Source organism: Tamandua tetradactyla, chromosome 3 (genome assembly GCF_023851605.1).
Source record: "Tamandua tetradactyla isolate mTamTet1 chromosome 3, mTamTet1.pri, whole genome shotgun sequence".
Lineage (NCBI taxonomy): Eukaryota > Metazoa > Chordata > Mammalia > Pilosa > Myrmecophagidae > Tamandua > Tamandua tetradactyla.
The window spans coordinates 136,821,746-136,835,934 of NC_135329.1; the positions used below are offsets into that span (position 1 = coordinate 136,821,746).

Consider the following 14,189-nt stretch of genomic DNA (forward strand, 5'->3'; position numbering starts at 1 on the left):
GTAAATGTTCCCAAGCCCCCCTTGCTAAAGAAAGGAGGTCCAGTCCTATACAATTTTCCCCCTTCTCAAAAATATTTCATTGTACCTGGAGTGGTTATATTTATCCACACATCAGTCCCACATGTCACTTATCACTGCTTGGGGCACCCATAGGAACAGAAGTCCATTCATGTAGCAGTATGACAGGTAGTGCTGGGCCTGTGCAGCCCAGGCTTGATGATGTCATAGAGATAGGATTCCAGGAAAAATGGCAGTTCCCACTGATCTCATGCAGACCATGACTGATGTGCTCAGAGAGCTTATAAAGGGAGAATGACAGCCCCTAGATCTTCATGAGGTACATTGTTCGGGGATCATTCCTTTACAGGTTTGCCTGGGTCTCAAAGTGAATATTATAGATCTTAGCAGCACAACTCTTTACACATGCGTGCACACACACTTTCTTAGTCTCACAATGCCAGTGCCCCTAAGTCATACCCACAGAACCAAGAGGCTGAATTGAGAGAATGGTTTCTAGCATCAGAATTAATGGCACTGATGCCCAATAGTTGACCTTGCCACTGAATCTGACTTGTTGCTCTCGATTCCCTCTCCCTCATGGCAGATGCCTTCCCAAAGGCTCCACGGACCCCAGTCAATGTTGATCTTGTCCCTCAGATACACTTTTATTTCGTGACCTTGAAACAAGTCATAGTTGAGTCTCTTTTCCCATCTCCAACGGTTTCTCAGCCTCTCTGTTAATTATAGATGTATAAATTTTGATCACTAGATTCTCAACACTTTTGCCAGAATTCCTTGAATACCTAAAGAAAGTATTTTATTTATTTGGTTATAAAATGAAAGTATATATTTTTTTCAATTTTAATAGTTGGTAGTTAATAATACTTGATCTCGTCCTTTAGGTTTAGATACAAGGCACAAATAAAAGCTAATCAGTTTTGGGTGGTGCAACGATGGCTCAGTGGCAGAGTGAGAACCCAGGTTCGATTTCCAGTGCCTGCCCATGCAAAAAAAAAACTAAGTCAAAGCTAGTCAGTTTTCTTATTTGTAAAATAGGGAAACTGAACTAGATTTCAGTTTCCCCACTTTTTTATAGCAGCAAAAACTTTTTATTTTATTTTTAAGATAAAGTCTTAAGTGATAAATTTTAAGATAAAATCTCAGTAAGTGAGGTGACGTTTAAATAATATAGAATTCCTTTACATCAACTTGAAAATTTGAATGGAGAATATGAATTACATTTATAGATGTTCAATTCAGCATCTAATTTATTTAAGTCTTTTGTTTTAGTCCCAAATTACTTTTCAAAGGCTATATTATATGGATAAATTACAAACAATAGGAGACCTGGTAGCATGCTTGCTTGTTTTTAATTGCTGGCTTGCAATCTCAGGATAGATTAAAATAGAAGACAGGAAAAGTTATATTCTTAAATGTTCTTCTCAAAATGAGTGCAATGGGTGATGAAATTATTGCTTCAGTGGCCTCCAGTATGTCAGCATTTGAGTATGCAGTGTCCTCAATGGAGTTTTAAAATATTAAAAATTAGACTTAAATTTGAATTTTGAATCAATCTTTCCAAGCTCCATGAAGTTCTACTGTCAAATCAGGGATCCTCTCCACAAAACTGGGCTCTTTCAACTCTATTAGCTCTACTGTGTTGATGTTACTGTGCCATCATTTTTAGCACCACAAATATTCTTTTGTTTTAAATCTATATCTCATTGTGTACATGTAAATATATACGAAGTTTAAAAGGAGAAAATAATTCCCAGTCTTAAAGTGGTTAAAGATAATTTTTTTCTTAAAGATTTTAAAGCTGTTTTAAGTTGCTCAAATGACATCGGCATAAATTACTTGTTTAGGCTATTTCTTCATTCATACAACCTATTTGTAATATTTCGACACTAACTTCTGTCATTGGCTATGATCAGTAATAGGTAATTTCTGGTTGCTGTGGAAACACAGTAAATGAGCCACATTTCACAAGTTTCTCTATCTCATTAGTCAGGAGAAGTTTTACATTGTTTTATGGACATAATTAATCATTTACCTTAACATATTAGAATGAAAAGATTGCTTATACTTTAGAAAAAAAAAGATTACATCCACTTTAGTCCAGGTAAGGAAAATGTGTGCTTACAGCAGGATTTCATCATCTCTTTAAATTATTCACAAATTATTTGAATTGTGGCACTTGTAATTTAAAAAAAACAAGATGTTTATTAAAGCATGTTTAAAATGTTTGTTTTAAAGAATGCTTTATAGAAATCATTCTCTTAAAGTCTAAGCCAGTCTATCTTAAAACCTGAATATATAAATATTTGAATTCATTTTAGACTAAGTTTCCATTAAGTAATTCAAGAAAGTAACAATTACTTATCATGCTTTTCATCAACTCTCTCATTTTGGTTAATTTTTTTGGATATATGTATGTCTTGAAAATATGAACCATGTAAAGATTAGAAAGCTGTTATATCAGTGTAATGCGAATAAAATGAATGTATTTGACATCTTGTCCATAGTAATATTTGTTAATTGAATGATGAGTAATAAATGAATGAAAATGTACATGAATTATTAGAAATTTAAATATATTCTTCTCAATATATACTTCTCTCTCTATATATGCTATATAATTATTAAATTATATATGTAGTACCTTTTTATATTCCAAGATTCCCAATGATTTTCCCCCTGTAATCATTATATTTGGAATATGTAGTCAGCTTTACTTTTTGAAAATGTAACCTTATGCAACATATTGAAACGTATTTCTTTTTTAGGAAAAACTAAGGCGATATCAACAGACTGAAAACATGTTTTCTGAGGCATAAAGTCTTCAGGAAGATACTAGTGTTCCTGTGATTTTAAGGTCAGCAGTTCATAAATCATTATTTTCATACTTTTACAGATCTGGCATCTACCTATGTAATTCTTCCAAGCTGTCATTGCTAATGTGTACTTTGATAAGGAAGAAAATGTTCTTCTCTAAAATACTTACTTTTACAAACTCTCCTCATGAGTTTAAAAATTCATTCATACCAGAAATGTAATATTTAGTTCAATTAGAGATGGTTAAAAAAAATATTGTTTTAATAGTAGCATAGAATACTGAGGGTTCACGCCAATAGTAAAGTTGTTCCAATAAACTCACTACCAACTGAACTTTGATTAAAGTAGCGCTTCAAGTACAACATAAGTAAGGACAAATATGACAGTCTAAGAAAAAATGTCTCTCCTTGGTCACAAATGCAAATTTAATTTCATAGAAATTTATCATGCAAACACCTATGAAAAGTACCAAAGATGAACACTACCTACTAGGTTTTTTTATTACAGTAAATTGAACTACTTTATTAAGCTCACTGGAGAATTAAATCATTTCCCCAAAGACCTAGAAAGGCACGTAGGTTTGAAAAGGATTGAAAGGTATAACCCCCTACGGGATCCCTATGCAAATAGTAGCTGGATGAGTAAAGAGATTTGCAGTGGGGTGGGAGTCTAAACTATGATTGAAATGGAATCGCCTGGCATTCTGCTTCCCCTGGAAAGAAAAAAAAAGAATTAGAGGTAATATCTTAAATGAAAGCAAATCAAGTGATTAAAAATGTTAAACTTTTTTTATTAAAGTCAGTGAAGACCTCCCTTGCCTAATTGTGGCAATTAAGCAAGTGATTACATTATTTTTATGTAATCATACCCATTCATGTATTTAAGTACATAGTATGTCCATAGGGGAAATGGCAAGAAATAAAATATAGTATGTTCTTTGCCTTAGTGAAACTTACATTCTAGTGGGTGGAAATAGATAGAAAATCTAAAAATAAGTAAAGTAAATCATATATTCTGTTACATAACATGCATATGGATGCTTTGGAGAAAAAGAAAACAAAAGGGAGATATAAAATGTCAGGAGGGGTGAAATTTTTAAATAGGTCCTAAGTGCTGCATGACTTCGTGCTGCATAATTTCCACAAAAGAGATGGATGTCCAGTCATTTTTGTATGGGTAGAATCAACTGAAAAACATGTGTATTGAAATATAGCAACTGCTGCTAAGGTCCCTAATCATCATTGGATAAGCTAAATGTTCTTAATGTATGTAAAACAACTAAAATTTTGTACCTCAAGTTCACCAGAAAGAAAAAAATTATTTTAAAAATGATAGTATTATTGAAAAATGTTATTCTGTTTGCTGCCTTACATGAAAAAATGTTGACATAATATTTGCAATAAAGACATAAACAATTGAACCTAATTAGAGCATTCACCCACTAGAAGAGTACCAACTGTAACTGTTCATCTCTGTTTGGTGGACAATCAACTTTTTTTTTTGTATGCTGTATGGCGGAATCACATTTCATTCCTTTTCCGTGTGAGTATCCTGTTATTGCAGCACCATTTGTTGAATTTTTTGGTTTGTTTTTTGTTTGTTTGCTCTCGCACTGCCTCAACCTTTTTTTTTTTTTTTTAACATAGGCAGGCACCAGGAATCGAACCTGGGTGTCCTCTGGCCTGGCAGGCAGGCATTCTTTCCTGCTGAGCCACCGTGGCCTGCCCCTCAACCTTTTTTTAAATTGGGTAAAATATTATCAGACCTAAAGTAGTTAAAGATCTCTATACCAATACATGTAAATGGTATAAGATGCTAAAAGGATTTATATAGTTTTCTTTTTGTCATTTTATCATCAATTTATTATCATTTTAGGAAAGCACTGAATATTAGTGTTGAAAATAGAAGGAAATTATTTAAATACCACTGTATTCACATAGTAAAATTTTAAAGAAGGATGTATGTGCCTTTCCTGTATTAGAAGACATATGGAGAGTTGGAAGTGAAAATAAATCAATCTATTTGTGATAATCAACAGATTACATCTGAGGTTCCTTTTTTTTCCTTTGTATGTTGTATGGCGGGGCCACATTTCATTTTTTCCATGTGAATATCCCCTTATTGCAGCACCGTTTGTTGAATTTGTTTTGTTTGGGTTTTTTTTTTGTTTGTTTTTCTCCCGTATGGCAGGTGAGAATTCTACCACTGAACTTTCTCGCACCCCCTGCGGTTCCTTTTGATAGTTATCTGGCTGGAATTTTCCTGTGTAATGTTAGGTGCCCAGCACAAGTCTAGCGATGTTTACAACCCACATTCATGCCAATTTTCTGCAAACCATCTGAACTATAGATGGATGACTCTTCCACCTAAATTGATATTAACTTAACAGTGATTTTAAACAAAGTCATTTAATCATGACTTTATTGGAAAGAGTTGAGAGATTTAGTCAATTTTTTACACAGAAAAAGCTCTTCATTGATAGATGAAGGGGATATTTAGCTATCCAAATATACAAAATGAAACATAGGTTTTGAGGTGCAACTCCTTCATCCTTCCAAAAGGCAGATATTGTAAGCAGTAAATCATCTAAAGGAAGTTACTATCCAGCATTCGGATATTTAATAGAAGCTCAATATAAAGGTCATGATTGCTTAGAGACTTTGCCCTAATTAAACCAATGCAGAGAGTATTTATTTTGTATTGTAATGTGGAAAGAAGAGACAGCCACCTCTATGAGATTGACTGAAAAGAGGCAACCTGTGTTGTGTGTTTCGGGGAAAAAAAAAGGAAAAATACAAAAATATGCACAGGGCTATTGGAAGGTTACAAGGAAAGCAAGGACCTCTCAAGCAATATCACCACATCAGAGATAGATTCCTTGCAAGCCAGTAATGACCTTTGCTGCACTCAGCTGGACACTTCACTGGAAAGAAGTTGAAACTCTTGTATTTAAGGTTGATTGAAACATAATTTTAAAAAGCAAGTTGAAAATGCCATATGCTTTCCCTTAAGTTCTCTTGCTTTTCAGACTCCCTACATTTGCTTTACAAATTTGCTTAACCCAGGAATCATTTGCAAATTTGTACCACAAAGCCAGTTCCCCATGAACATGTGCAAATAATGAATCCTCCCTCCTGTCACAAACCACTATCCACACACACACAGAGACTGCTTTGAATTTCACCTCATCTGCCATGTCCACAGTCTGAGTGATTCCTCCTTCTCCACCTCTGTTTTCTACAGTTTACAGGTGATTTCCCACCATTCTCATCTTTCATAATTGTTAAAAATGATTCATCTAATCCAGGGTCTCTCAACCTCAACATTATACATTTTGATCCAGTAAGTCTTGTGGGACTGTGCTGTGCATTATAAGATATTATAGCAGCATCCCTGGCACTAGATGCTAGTAGTGACCCATGCCCCAAGTTATGACAACCAAAAATATCTTTCGACATTGCTAAATGCACTTTCTGGCAAACTCACCCCAGGTTGCGAACCACTGATCAGGCCCTAACCTCCCCAACGGTAACAAATTTCCACTCCACATCAACCATTAAACCTCCTGAGCACCTTTAGCATCTCATCCTCATCTAAAATGGCTCAACTAGGACACTTTAAATTCCCGCCTCCCTTGTTAAAATGAGAATCATTTCCCTTTGATCCTCTGCATGTTTTTAGTTTCCTATTATTTGCTTATGTCCTGCTTTCTATCTAAAATTTGTCTTCCAAAATAAAGACTGATCTAAGTGAGAAAATTGCGAAAAATAAAAATAAGATAAATGCATAAGATTAAGTCTGGATGATATTAAGTTACAAATATAATAAACCTTTCTACTTTCACTTTTTTTCTTAGAATTCAATGAGAACTTTGAATTAGAATTCTAGTACCTTTGATCATTCCACATTTTCTAAGTCCGGCCTGAAATTCAGCTTGGATACCAGCAGCTTAACCCCCGCATCCCTACAGCTGTCCTTACTTTACGCAGTAAATGCAGCCTTGCATCCGAGCTATAGTGGATCTTGTTTTTTCTTATACCTGAGCCCAGGAGTGCTACTGGAGCAAATTATACCACTCTGCAGATTTACAGTTTTCTAATCTGAGTTAGTCCATCAATAGCGTTCACCAATCCTTTCATGCTGACTCTTGGTCAGCCCCTGTTTCAATAGTTTATCACTCTTGCCTCAGTGTACCTGCTATTTTAACAAGAAGTTTGAGGTTATTTGGGGTAATGCATGTGCATCTTTGCAATTTCTTCCAGCACCAAACTGAGCTATATCTATAAAGCATATATATGTTTCTTCCTCCAATCTCATAGGATCAGGAGTCTTTTCTGTAATTCAGGGCAAAGCCTGTGTTTAATTTTATACCCTATCATTGATGCTGAAGGCTTTTGCCATCAATTATCTACTTCTTGTCCTTTATCTTCAACTTTCCCTTTTTTGCCAGCCCTTTTCCTTTAGCCTGTACATGTCCTCTACACCCTATCCTAAAAGGTAAACCAACAGCAAAGGCAAATAGGCCTCTCCCTTCGCTGGGTTTCACCTACAGGCTGCTATCCGATTTCTCTCTTTCCCTCCTCGCTCACACTCTCCATAGCAGCAGTCTATAGTCATTATCTCTGAGTTCTAAGATTTCAGTCAGTTCCCAGCACAGTGCAATCTGATTTCTAACCCCATTTAATAGAGCACACTCTCTCTAAAGGCCCAGGTGACCTGCAGCCCTTATCTTCCCTGGTTCTCTCAGGGGTATTTCACACTGCTGACTACGTTCTTTTTGTTTTTCACTTCCTGGGCTGCTGTGACACCCCTTCCTCTAGGTTTGCGTCAAACCTTGTGGACTGTTTTATAAAGGTGTCTTTCAAAGGCTCTTCTTTCATTGTCCTTCCAGAAAATCACAAGTGCAAGCTTCATCAGGGAGCTGACGGTGATATAATTGAGTGAAGTTGGGCTAATTTAAAGCAGTAAACTGTGGAGATGAACAAGCCCATAAAGGTCCCTCATATTCTCCCCCTTCTCAAATGACGGTGCACCCTGGAGGGCCGGCCTCAGCCTGCTGCTTTTCTATTTCCACGCTCTTCTAATAAAGTAAAACCGCTCCTATGTCTTTATGTAGGACATATATGTTAATGACTCCACCCTCTTCTCTGCTTAAGCTACAGACTCACATGTTTATGGGATACAATTCCGGAAAGGCCTAATCAAGGACACACACACACCCAAATCCTCAAACCAATGGAATCAAATATAAAGTTCTGAAACAGACATTATATTTACATATGTCATAAATCATCGGGGAAGCCCCTAAGGAAAGTTTATTAACAAACCCAAATACGCAGAATTAATTAATATCTGCTAGGGAAGGCATTTCAAATGAGGAAGGGGACTATGGTTTATTGAGAAGATGGTACAAGAAAAATTCTTTAACTAATTTGGAAAAATAGGGTCTAATGTGTACCTCATTACCAAGGAAAATAAATTTTAGATAGATAGAAATTATAAATGTTCTTTTAAATTGTTTTAAATATAGCTTATAAGTATTTATAAGCTTAGCATTTAAGCAATGTAGGATAGTCAAGAGGAAGGAAAATCATTTATTCATTTTTTAAATTTGTACACAGTAAAATTTACTCTTTTAGGTATCTAATCCCTTGAATTTTGACAATGGCATAGAGTCATGTGACCTTTACTGCACTCAGGATATGGAACAGTTCCATCACCGACCAAAATTACTTCAAGCTGCCCCTTTGTGGTGAACCGCTCTCCACTCCAATCTCTGGCAACTGATCTTCTCTAATCCCTAGAGTTTTTGCCTTTTCCAGAATGTCAGACAAATGGAAATGTACAGAAAGTACTTTTTATCATTTGGTTTCTTTCACTTAACATTTTAGATTCATTCATGCTGTTGTGTGTATCAATATTTTGTTCCTTATTACTGCTGAATAGTATTCATTGCATAAGTGTATTACAGGTTATTTATTCATTCACTCACAGAAACAATTTAGATTGTTTATAGTTTTGGCGTTTTGAATAAATCTGGTATAACTTCTACATAGATATTTTCGGTATAACCTACATTTTTATTTGTCTCATGGGTCAAAATTCTCTTATTTTGGGGTTTTAGGTCATATAATAAGTAAATGTTTAACTTTTTAAGACTCTGACAAACTTTTTCAAAATGGTTATACCATTTTGCATTTCCATCAATAATGTACAAGCATTGTTCTACACTATCACAAACATTTTGGCATTAACAATTTTTATTTTATTTATTACCATAACCATTCAAATTGAAGCTGTGGTTTTAATTTGCACATACTTACTGAATATTAACCTTGAATATCTTTTCATGCACATATTCGCCATGTTATATTTTATTTCATGAAGTGTTTGCTGAAATATTTTGCCCTTCTTTAAATTGGGTTGTTTCCTTTTGTTGAATTTTGAAAGCTCTTTATATATATTCTAGATAAAAATGCCTTGGGAGATAGGCACTTTGCAAATGTTTTCTCCCTGTCTGTGGCTTATCTTCATTTCTTTGACATTGTTTTTCAGAGAGGAAAAGTTTTTAACTTTGATGAAGATAAACTTATCATTTTTTTCTTTTATAGATAATGTTTTTGTGTCAAAGAATATTTTGCCTAACCCAAGGCCACTAAGTTTTTCTCCTAAGCAGTTTATAGTTTTGCATTTTACATTTAGATGTATGATCCATCTTGAATTCATTTTTATATATAATGAGAGATTAAGGTTCAGTATTTTGCATACAGATATTCTATTGTTTTAGCATCATTTTTTGGAAAAACAACTATCCATATTCCATTAAATTGCCTTTGCAACTTTGTTAAAAATTCAACTATCCCAGAGGTAGAATACTCGCCTTCCATGCACGGACCCAGGTCAATTCCTGGACCATGCACCCCCTCCTCCCCCCAAAAAATCAATTATCCATATTTATAGAGGTCTATTTCTGGCCTCTATTCTGTCTCTTTGATGTATATATCTATACTTTCCACATTACCATATTGTCTTGATTACTGTAGCTTTACAGCAAGTCTTGAAATCAGTAGCAAGAAGCTTCCAACTTTGTTCTATTTTATTTTTCTTTCAAAAATTGCTTTGGTATTCTAATTCTTTTGCCTTCCTATATAAATTTTAGAATCAGCTTCTCTATATTTACAAAAACTCCTACTGGGATTTTGATTGGAAGACTCATTTATCTTTATTTTTAAATGCTATGAATACAGGTAATTAAATAAAAATCTTAAAAATATGTTCATTGCACATATAGTATACAAATGGCCAATATGATTAAAATATTGGGTGTCATTAGAAAGCATTAAGAAAAATATGTGGATCTGTTCTGGTTTGCTAGCTGACAGAATGTGATATACCAGGTATGGAATGGCTTTTAAAAGGGGGAATTTATTAAGTTGCTAGTTTACAATTCTAAGGTCATGAAAATGTCCCAGTTAAAGCAAATCTATAATGTCCAAGTTAAGGCATCAACCAAAGGTTACCTTCACTCAGGAAAGGCCAATAAAGTTCAGGGTTTCTCTCTCAACTGGAAAGGCACATGGTGAACATGGTGACGTCTGCTAGCTTTCTCTCCAGGCCCTCTTGTTTCATGAAGCTCCCCAGGCATGTTTTCCTACTTCATTCCAAAGGTCTCTGGCTGCGTGGGCTCTCCTCGTGGCTCTTGTCATTCTCTTCTCTCGTGGCTCTGTTGCTCTCTACAAAATGCTTTCTTTTTTTAAAGGATTCCAGTAAACCAATTAAGACCCACCTGGAATAGGTGGCATCACATCTCCCTCTTTTTAAAGGTCAATACCCACAATTGGATGATTAGATCATCTCCATGAATATAATCCAGTCAAATTTCCAACCTATGTTATTGAATGAGGGTTAAAAGAAATGGCTGCTGCCACAAGATTGGATCAGGATTAAACCATGGCTTTTCTAGGGTACATAAATCCTTTCAAACTGGCACAGCATCCCATTAGAATGATGGGCAAAGCCATTTGAAAGCTTTTTAAAAACAAAGTCCTTGTGACCACCAAACTTAAAAAAAAAAAAGGTTCAACATTACTAATCAAAGACGTTTGATTTGTGATGGTCAGTACAAACAGACACTTTGGAAAGCAATATAGCATATTGATGAAGAGAATTGTTTAAAGGCAGTCAAAACTGAAAACGTCCCATGCTCCACTTATCTGTGAGGATTCAGGCAAATTGTTTACTCACCTTAAGCTTAGGGCATTTCATCTGTAAAGTAGATATGGAGTCTGGTACATTGTAAACACCCAAATGGAGTTTATTATTATTATATTCAGTGTTGGCAACAGTGTGGAGAAATGGACTGTATGTACTATTATTATGTAATGTACTAGAGCATTGGGCAAATAAATTTGTTCGAATTTTCTATGAGGCAATATCTTGTTCTGAAAAAAATAACCCTAAAAGTGCATATGCTCTTTGACATAGAGATTCTGGATTATAAAAACTGTATCTTAAAGAATTAATCAAAAATTAGTTTTCTATATCTAAACAAAGTTAGATATAGAAAAATGTTTATTGAAACAGTATTTAATATGATAAAAATAAGAAACATCAGCATGTCCAAAAAGAGGAAGAAATTAAATAAACTATTTACTATCTACTGCAAAAGTTATATTCTGCAGTGATTTCAAAAGATGTTTCTGCAGCATATTTTATGATTGGGGACCTAACTGAAATAAACCAATGAGTGAGAAAGCAGTTTAAATAACAACTTTCACAATATGATGATATTTATGCTTTTAAATGATGTAGATGCTTGGAAGAAAGGATGATTTTATATATATAAATATAAACATATATATGTAAATATATATAAATATGTATTTATATATAAGAAAAGCCATTATATTGGTGTGATTGGATATGGATTAAATTTATTGTCTCTTTGAAGTTTTTCTGTAAACTCCAAATTTTATGAAAGCACATCTTATTGTAATTTTTAAAAATGTTCATTTAAAATATAGAAGATGAAAGGATAGAAAAATCAAACTGTTAAAAGATAAACACCAAACTTTTCAAGAAAACCTGTTTATTTCAAAGATGATGGTGAACAGTGACTATCCTTATTATTTAAATACATTCAGATTAATAAGAACATCACCAAGAGCAGAGCAGAATGGATTAAAAATGTGAAAGGACAATTCACTAAAAGGAAATAAAAATAATACACCTATTAAAAACCATTCAACATTAACTGTAATCAAAGAAATAGAAATAAAATTATATTATTTCATCATCTATCAAATTAGCAAAGATTTTTATTATATATCTGTTGCACTGACTGCTATATACTACTGATGGATGTATAGATTTGTAGCAAAATATGGCAAGAAACTTTCTTATGCTCATGTTTTCTTACCTCTAAGAAACAATCAGATATTCAGACAAAAGCAAAGTACTGAGTGGCCAAGTTGCCTCATGCTCACACTGTGTGCCTCATGTCCAAATGTCCAGAGGTGTATTGATGGAGGAGAACTGTGTAGAAATATTAGAGCAGAACCAGTTTTCTCCATGACTCTCACCCTTTCTCGCAAAACACAAAATAATCTGTTATCAAAAGCAAATGAATTTTCCTCCTCTTTGCATTTTGTCAAGCTGAGATAATGTGGGTTTTTTTTCTACTCGAGGATGTTCTACTAGGTTAAAAAAAAATCTTAGAAAAATGTTACTTGTATTAAGAATAAGTAGTGTATTTCCGTTGCTTTTCCTCTATTACTGGCATGTGTATAATAAAAATACGAGAATAATCTTATATTTAAATTTGAAGGCTTTATACCATGCTGAGAAGAATTGGAAAAATGTGTGTATACATAGGCAAAAGATAAGGCAATATTTTTTATGGCTTTCAACATATCTGTTCTAGATTTGTATCGATAAAATCAATACAACATGTAACATATAGGCCAATCCTACATCTAGTAAATGATTTTTCTCATAACTGTATACTTCAAAAAGAATGTAAAGGGTGAAAATAAGATGTGTGAGACGTAATTATCTCATCAGAGGATATGTTGCTTTCTCTAGTAAAAGGAGTTAAGTGTTCTAGAATTTAAAAATCAGAAGTAGGTATGCTACATTAAAGCAAGTGCTGAAAACTGCCATCCTAAGGACTGAAGATGTGTTTTAATTAGTATGATAGTGTTTTTATTTTTTAATTAAATTTGCTGAATTTCCACTAATTTTCAGTTTCTTACTCTGTGTTACTTTATATATTTTGTTATCTATCTTGCCCTAAAGTCACCTGAGTTGTGACCCTTGCTCTAGCAAGTTGTTATTCCATGATTTTAAAAACATCGAAAAGTGGGTATGGTAATTGGAGGGTAATTTGGCAAAATTTGTTAAAACATTAAATCCTTTGAATCTTCTGTTCCTGTGAAGTTACTCTACAAAAACATTCATATGAGTGAATAAAGAGTATTGACAGATACACTGATTATAAGAGTGAAGAATTAGAACCTCCCCCAATACTCATCAACAAATTGTTGATTTAATAAATTATGGTAAATCCATATAATGGAATATTATACATGTTAATAAAAGAATGAATTAGTCCTAATATACACTGACATGAAAAGTAGTCAAGCAAATAATTTTAAGTGAAAAAAGAAAGTGGTAAAACATTCCTATTTTTCTGTGAATAATGATTTCATATTATTAAAATAATATAATAGCACATATGTAATGTATATCGCACTGGTAATTGTAGCTGTCCTTGATGAGGTAGGATTATGGGGGATCTCTTGCATCCTATAATATTTAAATTAGTAAAGCAACTATATATAGCACATAGCAAAGGGTTAAAATTTAGACATCAAAAATACTGAAACTATTTATAAAAATTATGTCAGATAAAGGATCATTTTCCTGTATTTACACCTCAGAGAGTTAGCTTAGCTAGTGATACAGAGAATAATGGGCCACATTTTAAATACTCATTGGATTATGTTTACCAGATCCTTATTGCTTCTTTTTCCTTAAGTGAATGACATGTATTTTTAGGGGTAAAATTGTGATTCATAAGGAAAAAATCTTTCAATAAAAAAACTCGATCTATTTTTATAGATCAAGAAGAGAAAGATGTTTGGAATTTCATGAAACATTGAATGCTGGGGATTTGGTCTTTTCTAAATGTGTTCTTGATCTCTTCTTATGGCCCACATTTTTAAAAATCTTAATAGAATGGAAGGAAATCCTTGGAAAGAAAGAAAAAACATATCCCTCCCACTGTTGAGAAGAAAACCTTGTCACCTCTGCCTTAATCACCACTAGGCAGAGAGTTGCTAAGGGAGCTTAGC

The 14,189-nt window shown here is 33.8% G+C and overlaps 1 protein-coding gene across 2 annotated transcripts in view; it reads left to right on the forward strand.

Moving 5' to 3' along the window:
• Positions 1 to 215: 215 nt before the first annotated feature.
• CSRNP3 (cysteine and serine rich nuclear protein 3) overlaps positions 216 to 14,189 on the forward strand; it is a 152,506-nt gene continuing 138,532 nt past the window's right edge. Inside the window, exons 1-2 of one of the 2 annotated variants that reach the window (XM_077154040.1) lie at positions 216 to 337; positions 2,787 to 2,875. The gene's annotated coding sequence lies outside the window, so the exon portion shown is untranslated. Of the gene's footprint in view, positions 368 to 2,786; positions 2,876 to 14,189 lie in introns of both variants that reach the window. The other variant, XM_077154041.1, reaches the window with a different exon arrangement.